Below are 17,397 nucleotides of genomic sequence, written 5' to 3' on the forward strand. Positions count from 1 at the left end.
AAAAAATTTCCATGAAAAACTATGCACAAATTTCCCTCCTTGCGCCCATCGCACCCCCAGCAGTGTTCTGGGTGGGATGCATGCTGACTGACCAATGGCCAAGCCAGCATGCATCGCACCTTTCGATATAGAAGAGGTGTGATGGAGCCAGGGTGAGTTTTTCAAACCCCAGAGGCTCAGAAAACCAGAAAACATGCTCAGAATTCAAAAAGGAAAGAATGAAACTAAAGAGCTCAGGTTTAGCTCCTACCTGGTCCAGACGGTGCCAAGAATCGTCCACAGAATCTCCTGGAATCAGCTAGTGAAAATCAAGGGGGAAAGCACCTCCAAAGCTCCAACAAACCAAAGTTCAAATGAAATGGTAAAATGAGAGGTAAAAAACCACTTTTAAATTACTTTTCATGTAATTCAAGTAAAATATTAGTGTTTTGACTCATTTTTCAAACATATATTGTTCGTTTCTAACTAGTTTGATGAAGCAATTGAGCAGGCAGTACAACCTTTGAAGGAACAAAAGTTTTCAATGGTAAAATCAAGATAATCAATGACCATTGGATCGAGCAGTTTTAACGCGAAATTCAAGCTCGTTAAAAAATAAACATAAGCAATGAGCAAATGTTCCCCCAGAGTTTAATATCATTAAAAAATGAACCAATTTCTAGTAAATAACAATCGTGAATGTATTATCATCAGCCTTTGAAGCCTTGGTCGTGTTCTCATCATCACCCCCACTCTATATTGGCCGATCATTCACCTCCATTTGATTGTTTACCCTTTTTGAGGAACAACTGCGAAGAATGATCCTGTTAGCCATCCTTGTGACACTGCCGTGATTGGAAAATTCCGAACCTTACCTGGAATTAGCTGCTACTCGAATTTATCACTCGTTCCTCGAAAAACGAGTCTCCTTTAAGCTCTTTTCATCTGACTCATAAAATATGACAATATTGCTGAGCAATTGGCCTCTCCAGCTCGTTAAAGTGACTAGAAGTGCTATCCCTCCTTTAGATTTTAATCTTTTTGGACCTGAGGGATTATTACACAAAAAGATCGAGCGCTTGTTTTGTTCAGCTCGTTAAAATTACCGAAAATGCATCCCTTTTGTATTATTTTATACTTTTTCGGACTCAAGGGATTATATGAAGAAAAAGGATTATTGGAGTTTTCTTTACGTCCCTTTTCAGACTCTCTAAAATTGAAAAGGACCAAGTTATCTTTGTCGCTAAACTCGTTAAAACCGAATAGCGACAAACTTGTCCATACAGATAAGAACGAGTTTCACTATCGCTAGGCTCGTTAAAACATAGCGATGGGTTTGCACGAAGGGAAAATTATAGAACAAGCATATGTTATCCTCCTCAAGCTTGACAAAAATAAAGAGGTACTGGTCAGCAATGACTGGGGAAAAATTGGGAAGAAAACTTGAAGAAACTAAATTGGTAGCAAGTCGCTCTTGAACATGACCCTTTCACTCCACATCCGAGTCGGGTTGGGTTGTTCCGTTCACTGGTCATATCACCATTGGTCCATCACACCATCCATATTTGGGGTTAACGCTACCAATCCATCATGTCAGTGTCGCCGGTATGTTCAAGAGAAGTCGCTCAAAGAATTCACCTGTGTCTCATCCACTGCAATACATTTATGCTCCATTCTTTCATGACCGCCACCCTGAACCTTATATCATCAGATCGTTTTCACCTCCATTAAAATCATTTACTCCGTTCTGTGTCATTGATGTGGTATTCACTAAGGCCCTCCTATGACGGATTGCTTCCTGTCGACATCAGGTCATTATCCAGGAAGTCGATCTAGGAACAACCCTTTCAGTACTTTGAAGCTTGAATGCCTTAATGGCAATTTTCTCACTTTCGGCGACAAGTTTACATCAATGGCCTTCGATCGAAAAATTTTGCGTGGTGTTCGAAACCAAGTCCCTTATTCACACCACACGAATTGTACTGTAGTACCTTGAGGGTCACCATCATCGTCGGTGATTCCTCTTGCGCCTGTTAACAGCTTACATCATTGGTTGGTAATCAGACATGTCTTTCCATGTTCGAGTCCAGAACATCTCTCACATGGATCGAATTGTACTTTGAGTGAATATCAAACGAGATTGAAGACCCCAGATCTAGTTTCATCCATCCAGGCTGCGATATATATTCAGAAAAATAAAGACATCAAATGTACATCATTGCAGCATAGATAATCATCCAACCTAAGGGATGATGGCTCTACCAGAATCATCAGTCTGCACACAGATGATTGTCTGTCTTATGTACATGAAAATGAATTTATAAAGCTGAGCATGGGAATGCTCGCCTCAGCTAGATCATGGAAATATTATGAAGATAATGTGTTGTATTGTATCTTATTATAGGTCGCCTTTCAGCTCGAAAAAACTTCGGATCCTCATGATAAAGCATTTCACCCGAAATCAAAAGATTAACGACCTCATGCTTTAGGGGGCAACTGTTATAGACATTTTTGGGCACTGCAACCCCAACCATAAATGTCCATAAACCAAGGGCTCTTAAGTCCCTAAAAGTGTTGTTCCAAACCCTAAAAGAACAAGGTCATCTGATTATATCATCTCCCAAAAGTTCTCCATGAAAAACGACTCAGAACTGGTCAAAACTGGACCATCTCACCTGCTCCATGGTCAAAGTGCACTGCATCCCACCTAAATGCACACGAGAGGTGCGGTGAATACTAAAAATCCCTTCTATGGGGTGCGATGGGCGAGAGTGGACAAATGGCAAGGTCAATTTGCGAGGTGGAAGATCATGGAATCTTCCAAAAACTTCTCCTGTGACACTTGCCTCTCTGCATTCGCCCAGGGATGAGTAAGAGATCATCAATCTCCAAGTGGAATCAAGAACTATCAGAGAGAGGACACTAATCAAATATCAAAATCTGACTCACCCCCCTTGCAAACATCTATATATGGATCCCTCATCCCAGAGATCCAGAGGCTGGAATTTTGTATCTTGTAAGGAAGTGTTGCTGGTTTCTTGGTGTAACATTATAGTGTTGGGTGATCTAAGCTTTTCATGAGGTGAAGAAGGGCTTTCTTGCTGAGAGGATGACGCTGGGTCAGAACAATTGGTTGTAATCCTATTTTCTGTTCTTGATTATTAATAAATCTATTCAAGTTTTCCTCCACATTCTTGTATGATTGATGATATATGCATTTGTGTGGTCAATAAATATCTGGTCCTATATTGTTTATGACAGTAGATCTCTGTTCTTGGATAGTATTATGCTGCTTTGATTCCATAAGTTCTCTTTGAAGTTGTGTAAACGAGGAAGCGGGTGACAAAGATCTATCGGAAGGGAGAGGAATCAAGCAAGGAACCAATTGCAAGACAGAGGTTGGTCTCCTTTGTTCCCCTCTTATCTACTTCTCATAAAGGAAAACGAAAGTGGATCCATATATAGATGTTTGTAAGGGGGGTGAGTTAGCTTTTGAGATTTGATTAGTGTCCTCTCTCTGATAGTTCTTGATTCCACTTGGAGATTGATGATCTCTTACTCATCCCTGGGCGAATGCAGAGAGGCAAGTGTAACAGGAGAAGTTTCTGGAAGATTACATGATCCTCCACCTTGCAGATTGACTCTATCATTTGTCCACTCTCGCCCATCGCACCCCATAGAAGTGCTTTTCAGTATGCATCACACCTCCTGTGTGCATTTAGGTGGGATGCAGTGCACTTTGACCATGGAGCAGGTGAGATGGTCCAGTTTTGACCTGTTCTGAGTAGTTTTTCATGGAGAACTTCTGGGAGATGATGTAATCAGCTGACCTTGTTCTTTTAGGGGTTGGAAAAACACTTTTAGGGACTTAAGAGCCCTTGGTTTATGGACATTTATGATTTGGGTTGCAGTGCCCAAAAATGTCTATAGCAGTTGCCCCCTAAAGCATGAGGTCGTTGATCTTTTGATGTCAGGTAAAATGCTTTATCATGAGGATCTGAAGTTTTTTTGAGCTGGAAGGTGACCTGTAATAAGATACAATACAACACATTATCTTCATAATATTTCCATGATCTAGTTGAGGCGGGCATTCCCATGCTAAGCTTTATAAATTCATTTTCATGTACATAAGACAGACAATCGTCTGTGTGCAGACTGATGATTCTGGTAGAGCCATCATCCCTTAGGTTGGATGATTATCTGTGAAGAAATGACGTATATTTGATGTCTTTATTTTCCTGAATATATATCGCAGCCCGGATGGATGAAACTAGATCTAGGGTCTTCAATCTCGTTTGATCTTCACTCAAAGTACAAGTCGATCGATGTGAGAGATGTTCTGGAGTCGAAGATGGAAAGACATCGCCTGATTACTAGCCAATGATGTAAGCTGTTAACAGGGACGAGAGGAATCACTGATGATGATGGTGACCCTCAAGGTACTACAATACAATTCACGTGGTGTGAATAAGGGACTTGGCATAGAACACCACGCAAAATCTTTCGGTCGAAGGCCATTGATGTAAACCTGTCACGGGAAGTGAGAAACTTGCCATTAAGGCATGCAAGCTTCAAAGTACTGAAAGGGTTGTTCCTATATCGACTTCCTGGATAATGAGCTGATGTCGGCAGGAAGTGATCCGTCATAGGAGGGCCTTAGTGAATCCCACATCAATGACATGGAACGGAGCAAATGATTTTAATGGAGGTGAAAACGATTTGATGATATGAGGAACTGTTATAGACATTTTTGGGCACTGCAACCCCAATCATAAGTGTCCATAAACCAAGGACTCTTAAGTCCCTAAAAGTGTTGTTCCAACCCCTAAAAGAACAAGGTCAGCTGATTACATCATCTCCCAGAAGTTCTCCATGAAAAACTACTCAGAACTGGTCAAAACTGGACCATCTCACCTGCTCCATGGTCAAAGTGCGCTGCATCCCACCTAAATGCACACAGGAGGTGCGATGCATACTGAAAAGCCCTTCTATCGGGTGCGATGGGCGCGAGTGGCAAATGGTAGGGTCAATTTGCGAGGTGGAAGATCATGGAATCTTCCAGAAACTTCTCCTGTGACACTTGCCTCTCTGCATTCGCCCAGGGATGAGTAAGAGATCATCAATCTCCAAGTAGAATCAAGAACTATCAAAGAGAGGACACTAATCAAATCTCAAAAGCTGACTCACCCCCCTTGCAAACATCTATATATGGATCCCTCATCCCAGAGTTCGAGAGGCTGGAATTTTGTATCTTGTAAGGAAGTGTTGCTGGTTTCTTGGTGTAACATCATAGTGTTGGGTGATCTAAGCTTTTCATGAGGTGAAGAAGGGCTTTCTTGCTGAGAGGATGATGCTGGGTCAGAACAATTGGTTGTAATCCTCTTTGCTATTCTTGATTATTAATAAAGCTATTCAAATTTTTCCTCCACATTCTTGTATGATTGATGATATATGCATTTGTGTGGTCAATATATATCTGGTCCTATATTGTTTATGATAGAAGATCTCTGTTCTTGGATAGTATTATGTTGCTTTGATTCTGTTAGGTTCCTATACCAATAGGTTTCATTTTTCATGATTGACTATAGAAGTGCCAAATATGTTCATCCTTTCATGCTGCAAAGGTTCCATATTTTGTAGACAAACGAAGAAAATTAAAAAATGTAAAGAGGGTATGCCCTAAAAGAATAATCAAAGGGCAAAAAGAGTAAATTGGTTAGAAAAAATGATAAAAATGAACCCCAAACCAAAAGACCAAGAAAGTGTGCTAGTTTAAATGCCACTACTGTTCCATTGTTGAAGAATTTCATTGTGTACAGGTGGTTGATTCTGCATATAGTTGATGAATAGCCAGATAGTTCAATCCTAGTTAGATCATATTTGAATTTACTTGTCTTTAGAATAGAGAATAAAGTCTGTCCAAACAATTCAAGCTTGGTAGATGAGTAAATTGCTAGAGAAAATAAGGAGCCCAACTGCTTAATCTAGGCCCTTGGAAGAGATAAGGGTAGACTTAGATAGGAAGGCATTCAAAAGAAAAAGAGGAAAATCAGGGTTTGCTAGTCCAAATGCACCCAATCAAAAGGAAGAAAAAATGCTAGGTGTTTTTAGGCTGGGTAGGCAGTTTGAGGTTGCAGAAGCAAGTTTGTGATCATTTTTGTCTTGTCAAGAAAGACTTATCTCATGTATGTCACAAATACCATGGCAAAGTGACTGCAGGACAGTGGAAGCATGACTAACTTCCCCTTTCATTCCCCCAGAAATCATTTACTAACATCCCCTCAAGGACATTGGGATCTGCCCAATAGTCCTATTTCACTTCATTTTATGAGAAATGCTAAGTTGAACTCTGAGTTTACTTAGTTAAAAGAAGCCACATTTCTTGTGTAAAAGATCTTACCATTTTACTTGATTTCCCTAAAAACCTAAGTTATTACCTCATAAACTTAGCGTTACCTATCCATAAAATCATATTAACCTTAACCCTATTGTATAGCTCCTTTATCATTTTTCCCACCCCTCACATGAACCATATATTAAACCTGGCGCGCATGTAAATACTGGGTTTTGTTTAACATTTGGTTAAACAAATAACCGTGGCCGCCTGCATAAACCGCATAAAACCCATAATCCAAAGTTCTTTACCCCGCAAATATTAAAAACATTAAAATATTACGGCGGGTCCCGTATCATAAACCCTCCGTCATCTGCATTGCCCGTCGACCGTCCGATCCCGCGCCGTAGATCCAATGGCTGGCGGCGATATCGGAAGCTCCCATCTGCCGAGAGTTAGCGTCCGGGGGATGGGCGGTATTTCTGCCGTACCCCTGCCACGCATCGGCTTCCCGGCGTGATCGGAGCCCCCTCCTCCAAAACCACCATGGGACAAAGACGGTGCAGGGAATACCGCTTATCGCCCGGCCGCCTCCCCCCTGACATCATCCCCAAGTCACCTCATGATGTTGCATCCATGTCGCCCACCACTGTTTCGCGCCAGTGCCATATCATCTGCTGACATCACCACCCCGCCACCGTGTCGTCCGCCATGTCATCCGACACGTCAGCTGCCACATCATCCTCCATACCCGCTACATGACAAAAGTACGTCATGATGACGTCATCACAAAAAAGCGCCAAAAAGCGCTAAAAAGCCCAAATTTTGTTAAAAGTCATGAAAGTGATGGTTTACGTTCATTTTTATTTGTTCGCTTGCGGAGACTGTGCATGCAACTTACGACCAATTCACCTCCAGAACTCCAGTTCGCCACCCAGACGAGTTCACTCTGCAAACTCGGCCTCCTCAGCTCAGTGTTGTACCTGCAATTCGTACCAGTCGCCTGTAAAATAGGTATTTACCCGTTATTCGCCCGTAAACCCTGTTTTTCAAAATTTCTCCATTGAAATCGCCTGAGGAACTAGAATTCAAAGTAAAATGCGCTCCTGCCTATGAATCACCGCCTTTTAATTCACTGTGTGAGCCATTGTTCAAAAGAAAACCTGCAAACTTTGCCCTCCTCTGCAAATTGGTCATTAAACTGCACTTCGAGTCCATTTCCGTGGGCAAAGTCTCCAAAACTACCCAAATAGTGAGTTAATTCTGTTAGACACCTAATCCTTAATGGGTTAGTGTGGAAGCCGAATAGACCAAAGCAGTCCAAGAGACTTTGGGATGTGAAACCCAATGGTCACAACAATGTACTATAAATGTATATTTCCTGTTAATAAAATATGTACTCACATGATTTATCTTTCCTATTTTATGTTTCCCATGTGTGTTTAACATGGTATCGGAGACATGATGTGTGGCCTGTGTAGTTTTCTTCCTCAGGGTTTATCCTTTAGTTAAAAAATGAGATGTTGTTATTCCCTGAGCAATCGGTCTGAGTTGCCTTGAATAGTGCTGGCCTAGTCTTCATTAACTGTAACGCTCCATTAATGCTGCCTGCCTGTTCTTCTGAATACAATAATTGCTCTTTGACTGTCATAAACGTTTAAAAAAAGAGCGTCATTACACCTGCGCCTCTACTGCCTGACAATTCACCTGATTATTCTCACTTGCGTTACTGAATGTGTTTGAATAACCATTAAACTTGAACGCTGTGGCACACTGTATCGGAGCACAGGTCCCAGGCTCCTTTTTTGGCGTGACTTGTAACTCCTCTGTCCCATACTCTGCCATAACGCATCTGTCTGCTATTGTGCATCCGTTGGTTAATGCCTGACATGGTGAACGTTTGAGATTCTTCAAACTGAGGCTGCGTGAATGGTGGAAGGAGCCATTTCATTTTTCTGAAAAAAAAAGACAGTAAAACTTTCAGGCGTTGATGGTATGGAGTCGTTATGGTCTGCGGATGCTGAATGAGCAACTACAGTTGTGGTTATTGCTCGAGAAACAAGACTGTGGTTTTTCGGCGGTTAAATCGGCCTCGGGGTGCATCATTGCTGGTAAGTTTATGGAAGTTCTGAGCAAGACTTTCCAAGATTTCATTAAAAGTGAAATTTCATGACAAAGGGCAGAGTCTAAGCAATTTCGAATCTCAAAAATAAGGAAATTGAAGTATTCCTGTTTCTAGTCTTGTAATTGAACAAATCACAGAGTTTTGCTGCTAGGAGTGCTTTTATTTTGATGATTTGAAGCTTCTGCCAAGTGTATTTGGATGTCTTCGAGTTGGACTACGATTATTTTGAGGTCTGAGTTCATTTTGATGCCAAGAGAATTAGTCAGTAAGGGGACTTTGAATTCCTGAAGTTTAAATTTCCAATGTTGCGATGCTTAAAGATTGGAGCGAGAAGTGGCGTTGCTGTGCTTTCTTTATCACTATCACGATGGATGATTGAGCATTGAATGCCCACGCTGCACTTTGTTGTGGGAGAAACCGCCGGAGAAGAAATTGGCATTGTCGCGGGAAAAGGGAGATGATCTTGTTGTTGAGCATACCTTATTATTGAGGGAGGCACTGTGTGGGTTCCAATTTGTATTAACCCATCTGGATGGTAGGCAACTGCTTATCAAATCAAGTGCGGCTGAAGTTGTCAAGCCGGGTCAGTTCAAGGTTTTTGAAGATGAAGGAATGCCGGTTTACCATCGGCCTTCTATGAAAGGTACTGTTTGTAACAGCATGTCAGTGGACCTTCTTGTAGCTGCGTCGAACCATATTGTCCATGGATCATTAACAATGAGTTCTGTCGGTACAAACAACATGAAGTTGCGAAACTGACTGTATGATACCGAATCTTCCTTGTCTGCATTGAGAATTGAAGATGAAGGAATGTCGGTTTACCATCGGCCTTCTATGAAAGGTAATTTGTACATTCATTTCTCTGTAGATTTTCCAGATTCTGAGTATTGTCAAACACGATTCTGTAGCAGTCTCGTGTAGAAAGCTCGCTCACCAAACCAAGAGCGTAAGTCGACGGGCGGTTGCTTCGCATCAACTTCCTGAAAGTCTGTGTCGAGGGTGAATACCTGTCAACTCGTACCCTTGGTTGGAGCCTTTTTCAACACTTCGAAGTTTCCGAGATCCATGTCTGGGCGCTCCAGGCTGACGACAAGGTCACAACGTTTGAATGCGCAGTTGTATTAACACTTGAATGTTGAATGCGCAGTGATATTATCATTTTGAACTTTGAATGTGTTTTGAACTGTCTTGGATCTACTAAGAAAATGAGTTCTAGATTGTGATTTCCCTTTGCTTTGAAGGAAGCAATATACTGCACAAGACTGCTTACAACCAGATCAATCAAGTTATGATCATTAATTAGCTGCTGCAGGCGCATCTATCGAGAAACCTGACCCTTGTAAAAGGGTTTCTCATTATCAAGCCATATAATGTCTCGCAGAAGCCTCATAATATTTTGGACCTGGGATCGCAACGTGTGATGGAGAATGTTATTTCTCTCCAGCCACTCTATAGTTGTACAAACAGATTTACCATTATCCCTGGAAGCAACAGAACGAGCATTTTCTAGAAGTTTGTTGATCTCTCGTACCGCAATGAGTTGTTTGTTAAACGACTGAAATCCCAGCATTCGTTCAACCATTCTTCTCTGAGCACTGATTGCACCTTCCCTTATAGCATTGCTGCTTGCCATTACTAGAAGGTGCTTATTTTTCAAAATAACCAGCATCTCCATCTTTGTCATGTCCATTGGTATTTCGAAGATTTCCATCCTCATCCATTCCATCAAAGAACTGAGACATTTCTATTAATGTGGTCTGAGATGTTAAAAGGGCACCCTCATCAACTGGAGGATAAATTGGAACGACAGAGTTCAATGTTCATAAGCATTGGGAACTGTCTATATTCTTTAAAGTTGCGGTTATTTGGCATTGTGTGAGATATTTGTACAACATTGTCATTAAATGGAGCAACTTGATGATGCATTACAGTTGTTAAATAGTCTAATCTTTTCCACTGTTGATGGGACAGTCAAAATCAATAAGGATTTTCTCTCATAAATTCAGACATGTCTACAAAATGCACAGGAAAAGATTGATTTTTTGCAGATTGAATCACAGCTAGAGCAAGAAGAACTACATCAAAAGAGACACCATTCTGAACCTGTTTTTGTTTAGAACATTGAGACAACCACCCATCAGTAGCATGTTAATAATGTTACAGTTCATTCAAATAAAGCAGCAGTTGTATATGCAGATGCAGAAACTCAGTCTGCACTTCCCAAGCCCATCATCAGACCTTGGGAACAGCTTGTCTACAACAAGCACAGAACTGGTCTTGGATATGACAAGGACTTGTCCTTTCATATTCTAGACTATGCCAAGCCCATTCAGTTTCAGAGTGCTGGATTCATTCATGACAGTTCACCTGCTCCTCATGATAGTTTAGGTTTAGTTGTTCCAGACTCTGCCCCTCTTCCATAGCAACAACAACAACAACAGATTGTGAAATGCCAACACTGTGACCGAGTTGGCCATTTGAAAGATCACTGTTTTGATCTTCATCCATGTAAGCACTGTCATAAAACTAGCCATTCTTCACACAGATGCTTCAGAAACAAACGTCCTGCAAGAACAAAGATTCATCTTGGATGGATCGCTTCTTGGCAATGGGCATCAACAACCAAGAAGATATTCCAAACACATGTCATAACTTGTTCCATAATATTGAACAGTCTTGCAGTTGAGTTTCCTCCATCATCTCACCTTGTATCTGACAGGGGGTGTCGCACGGAATCAGTCAATGGTGCGGACACGGCTGACCTTCCTAGAAGTCTAAGACATTCTAATGACAAACAAGACAAAATGGAGTGATCTTTCTCTAAATACACCTTTTACAACATGAAAACTACAAGTGTTTAGGCTTACCTTATTCCAAAATGCTGTTGTTGAAGTCCGTCCTTGCCGATCCGGATGAGCTCCTCCTTCACGTCAATTCCTGCAACCACAAACAATCAAACAATTACCAAGCACTTGCATTTCATATAATAAAACATATATTCAACATGCAGACCAAGGAACACATGAAATAACTCATTAACACAAGCTATTGAGAAAAATAAACCAGTTTGTATTAATAACGAAACAAAGAAACTCTTACAACCTGGCCTTGGTGTTGTGCAAGTTCCTCCCAGGGTCCATCAAGGGTTTTCCTCTACTTTGACAAAGCTCACCCACTTCCAAGTAGAATCAAGCAAAGACAATCTCTCCTCACAAAGGTTCTAAATGGAAGACCTAAATCCTGCAGCATTTACCCAAAGAAAATGTATAGCTCCAACCTCTTCTCCTTCTGGCTCAATGCCTTTATTTATAGTGCTGTAAAGAGGTTATTCAGGTCCACTATCAATGGGATCATCCCCCTCTATGGGTGGGATAGCTCCCTTATTGATGGGATAAGTTCCCCCTTAATAGAGATACATGAACCAACTGGAGGCGCATCCATTTCATCAAACCGACCTATAGAATGTTCTAGAAGTAACCACAAGTAACTTTTTCAAGATAAAACTCGCGCATTTTGCCTTTTACAGAGGGACGCACCTGTCCCTTAACATACAGAGCGTCCATGGACGCATATTTTGTGAACATGGTCAGCGTCCCCGCAGGTAAGGCTAGAGAGAACCTGCGACCCCAGAGATAAACATAGTTTTTACAAGACTTTCTCTCTTCTTTGAGTTTGAGATGGATAACAGAGGCATGAGACTTGCCTAAGAGGGTAGCATGACTGTTGATTTGAGCCATACTAACTGTAAGTAGTCAAGGTGACATTTTTTAGTGTAACAGATTGCCCCCTAAAGTGCGAAGCCTGGAATAGAATAGGGTTTTGTAATTCTAGGAAGGGTGAAGCGCTTTATCATTTCAAGGATTGCCTTGTGGATGGCCTGGTTGGAACCTGCAATTTTCAACACAAAATACATGGATAAGATTATATCATCACTGAGGTAGGCATTCCCATACTCAGATTCAAAACTTTAACTAATGGACTAACTATTCTGATACAGGAATGACCTTGCAGTACATCATTTTTATAGACTTTTGTAGACACAGTATGGACGCAGCCATCTGTTTATGATTAGTCTACATAGATAATGAATACAAAACTCCTCGCAGCCTGGATGGTAGAAACTAGATCCAGGGTCTTCACTTCTACTTCCCGAATTGGTACGATTCTAGCCATGTGATTAAATGATTCGATGTCGAACATGTTAGAAACCACTTGATTACCAGTCGATGATGCAAACTGTTAACAAGCGTGAGAGAAACCACCAGTAATGTCAATGGTTTTCAAAGTACCAAGCACAACCCGTGAAATGTGAATAGATGTTTTGATGTCGAACACTTCACGGAATCCTTTGATCGAAAGTCAATGATGTAAACTGACGTCAAAGGCGAGAAACCTGCCATTGATGCATGCAGACTTCAAGGTACTGTCGATTCCTAAGTCATCTTTCTAGATAATGTGTCGATGTCGATAGAAGGCGACCCGTTGCAGGCAAGCCCGCAACACGAAATCATTGTTCAAGTCGAAGAAATGTTGCTGTAAGGACTGACTCAGGGATGGTCAAATGGATGACAAGTATTTTGCAGATGAAAGTTTTTCTTGCAGACCTCTTGAACACATAACGACACAACAGATGGCTTGGTGACGAATAACTCAAAGTTAATCCCCGGAACCCGGTTAAAGACTTTCAAAGTGGTTTGGTCAACTGTGAGGTAAAAGATTTCCCAACCCAGGTGAATGAAAAGTGTCGTGTTCAAGAGCGGTAATAAAGTTTCTTCTGAGACAAAAGGTGACAAACAGGTTCATTCTTCTCTCTTTTCCCCCACCATTTCTGGCAAGTACCTCTTTATTTTTAACAAGCTTGAGGAGGATAACATATGCTTGATTATAAGCTCATCCTTCGGACGAGTCCAACCTAGTTTAAATTCGAACCCTAGGAAGGAGTGGTTCGTTCCTGTTTGTAATTGAACAGGTCCTCTACTGTAAAAGTTTAACGAGCCCAGTATAGGAGAAACTCGGCGTTTTTCAATTTTAGAGAGTCTGAAAAAACTAAAGGAGACTCCACGTTGAACTTTTTCGTACATTTGTGTCCCTCAAGCCCGAAAAAGTATAAAATAATACCTGGGGGAACCGCTTGATCTTGTGACCAAGGAGTACTTTCATAATAATGTCGTCAACCTGAAAAGTAAAAAGCGATCAAGGACACGTCGTTTTATTTCCTTATCGAGTTTGAAACGACAAAAACCCGGCAATCTTTTCCTGATTTTACGGTCAGAAAAGAGCTAAAAGGGGACCGTCTTTTAATTCCGTTTTAACGAGTGTAAAAGAAACGCTCGGCAATCTTTTCATATTTTAGGAGTCAGAAAAGGGCTTAAAAGATGACTCTGAGGTTTCACTTTTTCATAAGTTTTAATGAGTTTGAAAAAATGATAAAAATGTACTCATGTGGCCGACTTTCAATTTAATTTACGAGCAGGAAAAGACGGAAAGAACTCGGCATTTTCATTTGTTTTACGAGAATGAAAGATAGCAAAATAATCTCGAGATTTTCATGAGTTTAACGAGTCTTGAAAATAACTGAAATTGACTCAACATAGGTTTCATTTTTACAAAAGCTTGAAACAGAGAAAAACTATGCTTCGAAGTAGTTTCATTTTTACACAAGCTTGAAACAAAGATAAAACTGTGCTTGATGCCCCCTAAGCATGATTGCTAGAGCTCATGCCCCCCAGCTTCATTTCATTCAACCAAGTACAAGCTGGATGGAATGAAGGTTCATGAACGAGATCATTTGAAAGACTCGACCTAAAACTGTAAGAAAATTATACAAAAACTGAAATAACTAACCTAAACGTACAACTTAACATTTACGAGATCTAGTCAATCTCTCGACTCAAGTAGAGGAGGATTTGTTTCATTTTTTAACGAGCTTGACACAGGAAAAGAACTGTGCTCGGATTCGGTTTCATGTTTACACAAGCTTGAAACGAAAAACTATGCTTGTTACAAGTTCACATGCCCCCGGCATAATGATGCAAATCAAGGTACATGCCCCCCAAGCTTCATTGCATTCAATGAGGTGGATGGAATGAAGCTTTACTTTCAAAATCTTGGAAAGACTCGTGGGAGTTGTTTCATTTTTTAGTGAGCTTGACACAAGACAAGGAACTATGCTCATAACTACTTTCTACAATCTACCTAACAAAAAACTATACTCTAAAAAACCTTGATTCATTTTTTAACGAGCTTGACACAAGACAAGGAACTGTGCTCTAAAATCCTTGATTCATTTTTTAATGAGCTTGACACAAGACAAGGAACTATGCTCATGACTACTATCTAGAATCTACCTACTTAACCTACCCTTGTTTCATTTATTAACGAGCTTGACACAAGACAAGGAACTATGCTCAAAAATGTCGCATGCCCCCAGCATAATGATGCAAAGCGAGGTACATGCCCCCCAGGCTTCATTGCATTCAACCGGCTGGATGAAATGAAGGTTTACTTTCAATATTTAACTTGAAAAGGGAGTTGTTTCATTTTTAAAGAGGTTGACACAAGAAAAGAACTATCCTCATACCTGATTCATTTTTTAACGAGGTTGACTCAGTAACAGGAACTATCCTCAAACCTGATTCATTTTTTAATGAGGTTGACTCAGTAACAGGAACTGTCCTCAAAACCCTACGTTCTACAATCTACCTACATATCCTAAAATCTAGCTGATTCATTTTTTAATGAGGTTGACTCAGTAAAAGAACTGTCCTCATGCTAGCCTATTTCATTTTTTAACGAGGTTGATACAGGAAAAAACTATCCTCGTACACACTGATTCATTTTTTAACGAGGTTGACACAGTAAAAGGAACTTTCCTCGTAAACACTGATTCATTTTTTAACGAGGTTGACACAGTAAAAGGAACTTTCCTCGTACTCACTGATTCATTTTTTAACGAGGTTGACACAGTAAAAGGAACTTTCCTCGTACTACTGCTTTCTACAATCTACCTACATATCCTAAAATCTAGCTGATTCATTTTTTAATGAGGTTGACTCAGTAAAAGAACTATCCTCATCAACTGATTCATTTTTTAACGAGGTTGACACAGTAAAAGGAACTTTCCTCGGTACATCCAGTTTCATTTTTTAACGAGGTTGAGAGAGGAACAAACTATCCTCGTACACACTGATCATGGCTTCCAACTGGAGGAAAGACATGTCAATGGACACACCTTGATCATGGCTTCCAAGAGGTCTTCATCCGAAGGAAGAATACTTCTTGGGAAGGAACACATGTCAAGGGACTCAAAAGGGATAAGAATATCGTGTTCAAATAATCCCATAGAGTTTTCCATGTCAATTACCGGAGCTAAATCAAAGGAAGATGAGCAAACAGTGAGAGGCTCACTTACATCGGTAACTGAAATCATGGGACCGGTTCCCACATAATTAACCCGTGGCAGGGTAGATACCACTTTAGAATCAGGAACATTTAGGGGTGTCATATTATTGGTAGTTGAAAAAAGACTAGGGAACGAAAGCTGGTCTACAGTCACAATACTGCCATTGTGAGGGAAAGACATCACGCGAAAGAGTGTCGATACGACAGCTTTCATTGCATAAACATAGTCTCGCCCAAGGAGTAAATTGAAATCCAAGGGACCTCGAACTACCATAAGATCAACACAAACAGTTTTACCTTCCAAGGTGATAGAAAACTTAGGAAGGATCCCTAAAGGTTCACTAATTGTTCTGTTAAAAGCTTTCAGATTCTGCGTAATAGGCGCAAGCTGAGGGGAACCCAAAGCTTTCCAAACAGCTGAGGATAAAATACTAACAGAAGCACCTTCATCTACCTGAGTACGATGTATGTCCCTACCACCCGCCTTGACAATGATTTGGAAAGGGATGGAGGAAGGAAGATGAGGTTCTGTCAGTCTATTCCAATCAAAGGAAAAGACCTCAGTACTTGGAGGGGGTTCTGTAGAAACAGGTGAAATACCCCCCGGCATAGAAGAATCCGATGTAACAAGAAGAACATCAGCGGTATGAAATTTACTCTCGAAAAGGAGAGTGTGATCGACCGAATGTGAAATTGAATCGACCACTTGATCAACTAATGGATCATCAACCTGAGTGACATGAGTTTCACTCTCCAATGGGAGAGTGTGATCGACTGTACTTGAATTTAGATCAATCACTCCGTCAGTTGACGGTAGGTTGGGAGAAAGTTTACGGTAACCAGTTGGAAATTCTTGCTGTGGAACAGGAAGGTTTTCCAACAATGTTGAGGCTTCATCCATGTGAGGGCAAATGTGAGTTTGATGACCCCCTTTGCATAACTTACAAGGAAACTTAACTTTACCCTTTTTCCCAGGAACCTGACTATCACTGGTTCTCTCTAGCCTTACCTGCGGAGACGCTGACCATGTTCACAAAATATGCGTCCATGGACGCTCTGTATGTTAAGGGACAGGTGCGTCCCTCTGTAAAAGGCAAAATGCGCGAGTTTTATCTTGAAAAAGTTACTTGTGGTTACTTCTAGAACATTCTAGAGGTCGGTTTGATGAAATGGATGCGCCTCCAGTTGGTTCATGTATCTCTATTAAGGGGGAACTTATCCCATCAATAAGGGAGCTATCCCACCCATAGAGGGGGATGATCCCATTGATAGTGGACCTGAATAACCTCTTTACAGCACTATAAATAAAGGCATTGAGCCAGAAGGAGAAGAGGTTGGAGCTATACATTTTCTTTGGGTAAATGCTGCAGGATTTAGGTCTTCCATTTAGAACCTTTGTGAGGAGAGATTGTCTTTGCTTGATTCTACTTGGAAGTGGGTGAGCTTTGTCAAAGTAGAGGAAAACCCTTGATGGACCCTGGGAGGAACTTGCACAACACCAAGGCCAGGTTGTAAGAGTTTCTTTGTTTCGTTATTAATACAAACTGGTTTATTTTTC

Source organism: Pinus tabuliformis, chromosome Q, assembly GCF_031772625.1.
Source record: "Pinus tabuliformis cultivar Carrire ecotype Pingquan chromosome Q, CPIR1, whole genome shotgun sequence".
Classification (NCBI taxonomy): domain Eukaryota; kingdom Viridiplantae; phylum Streptophyta; class Pinopsida; order Pinales; family Pinaceae; genus Pinus; species Pinus tabuliformis.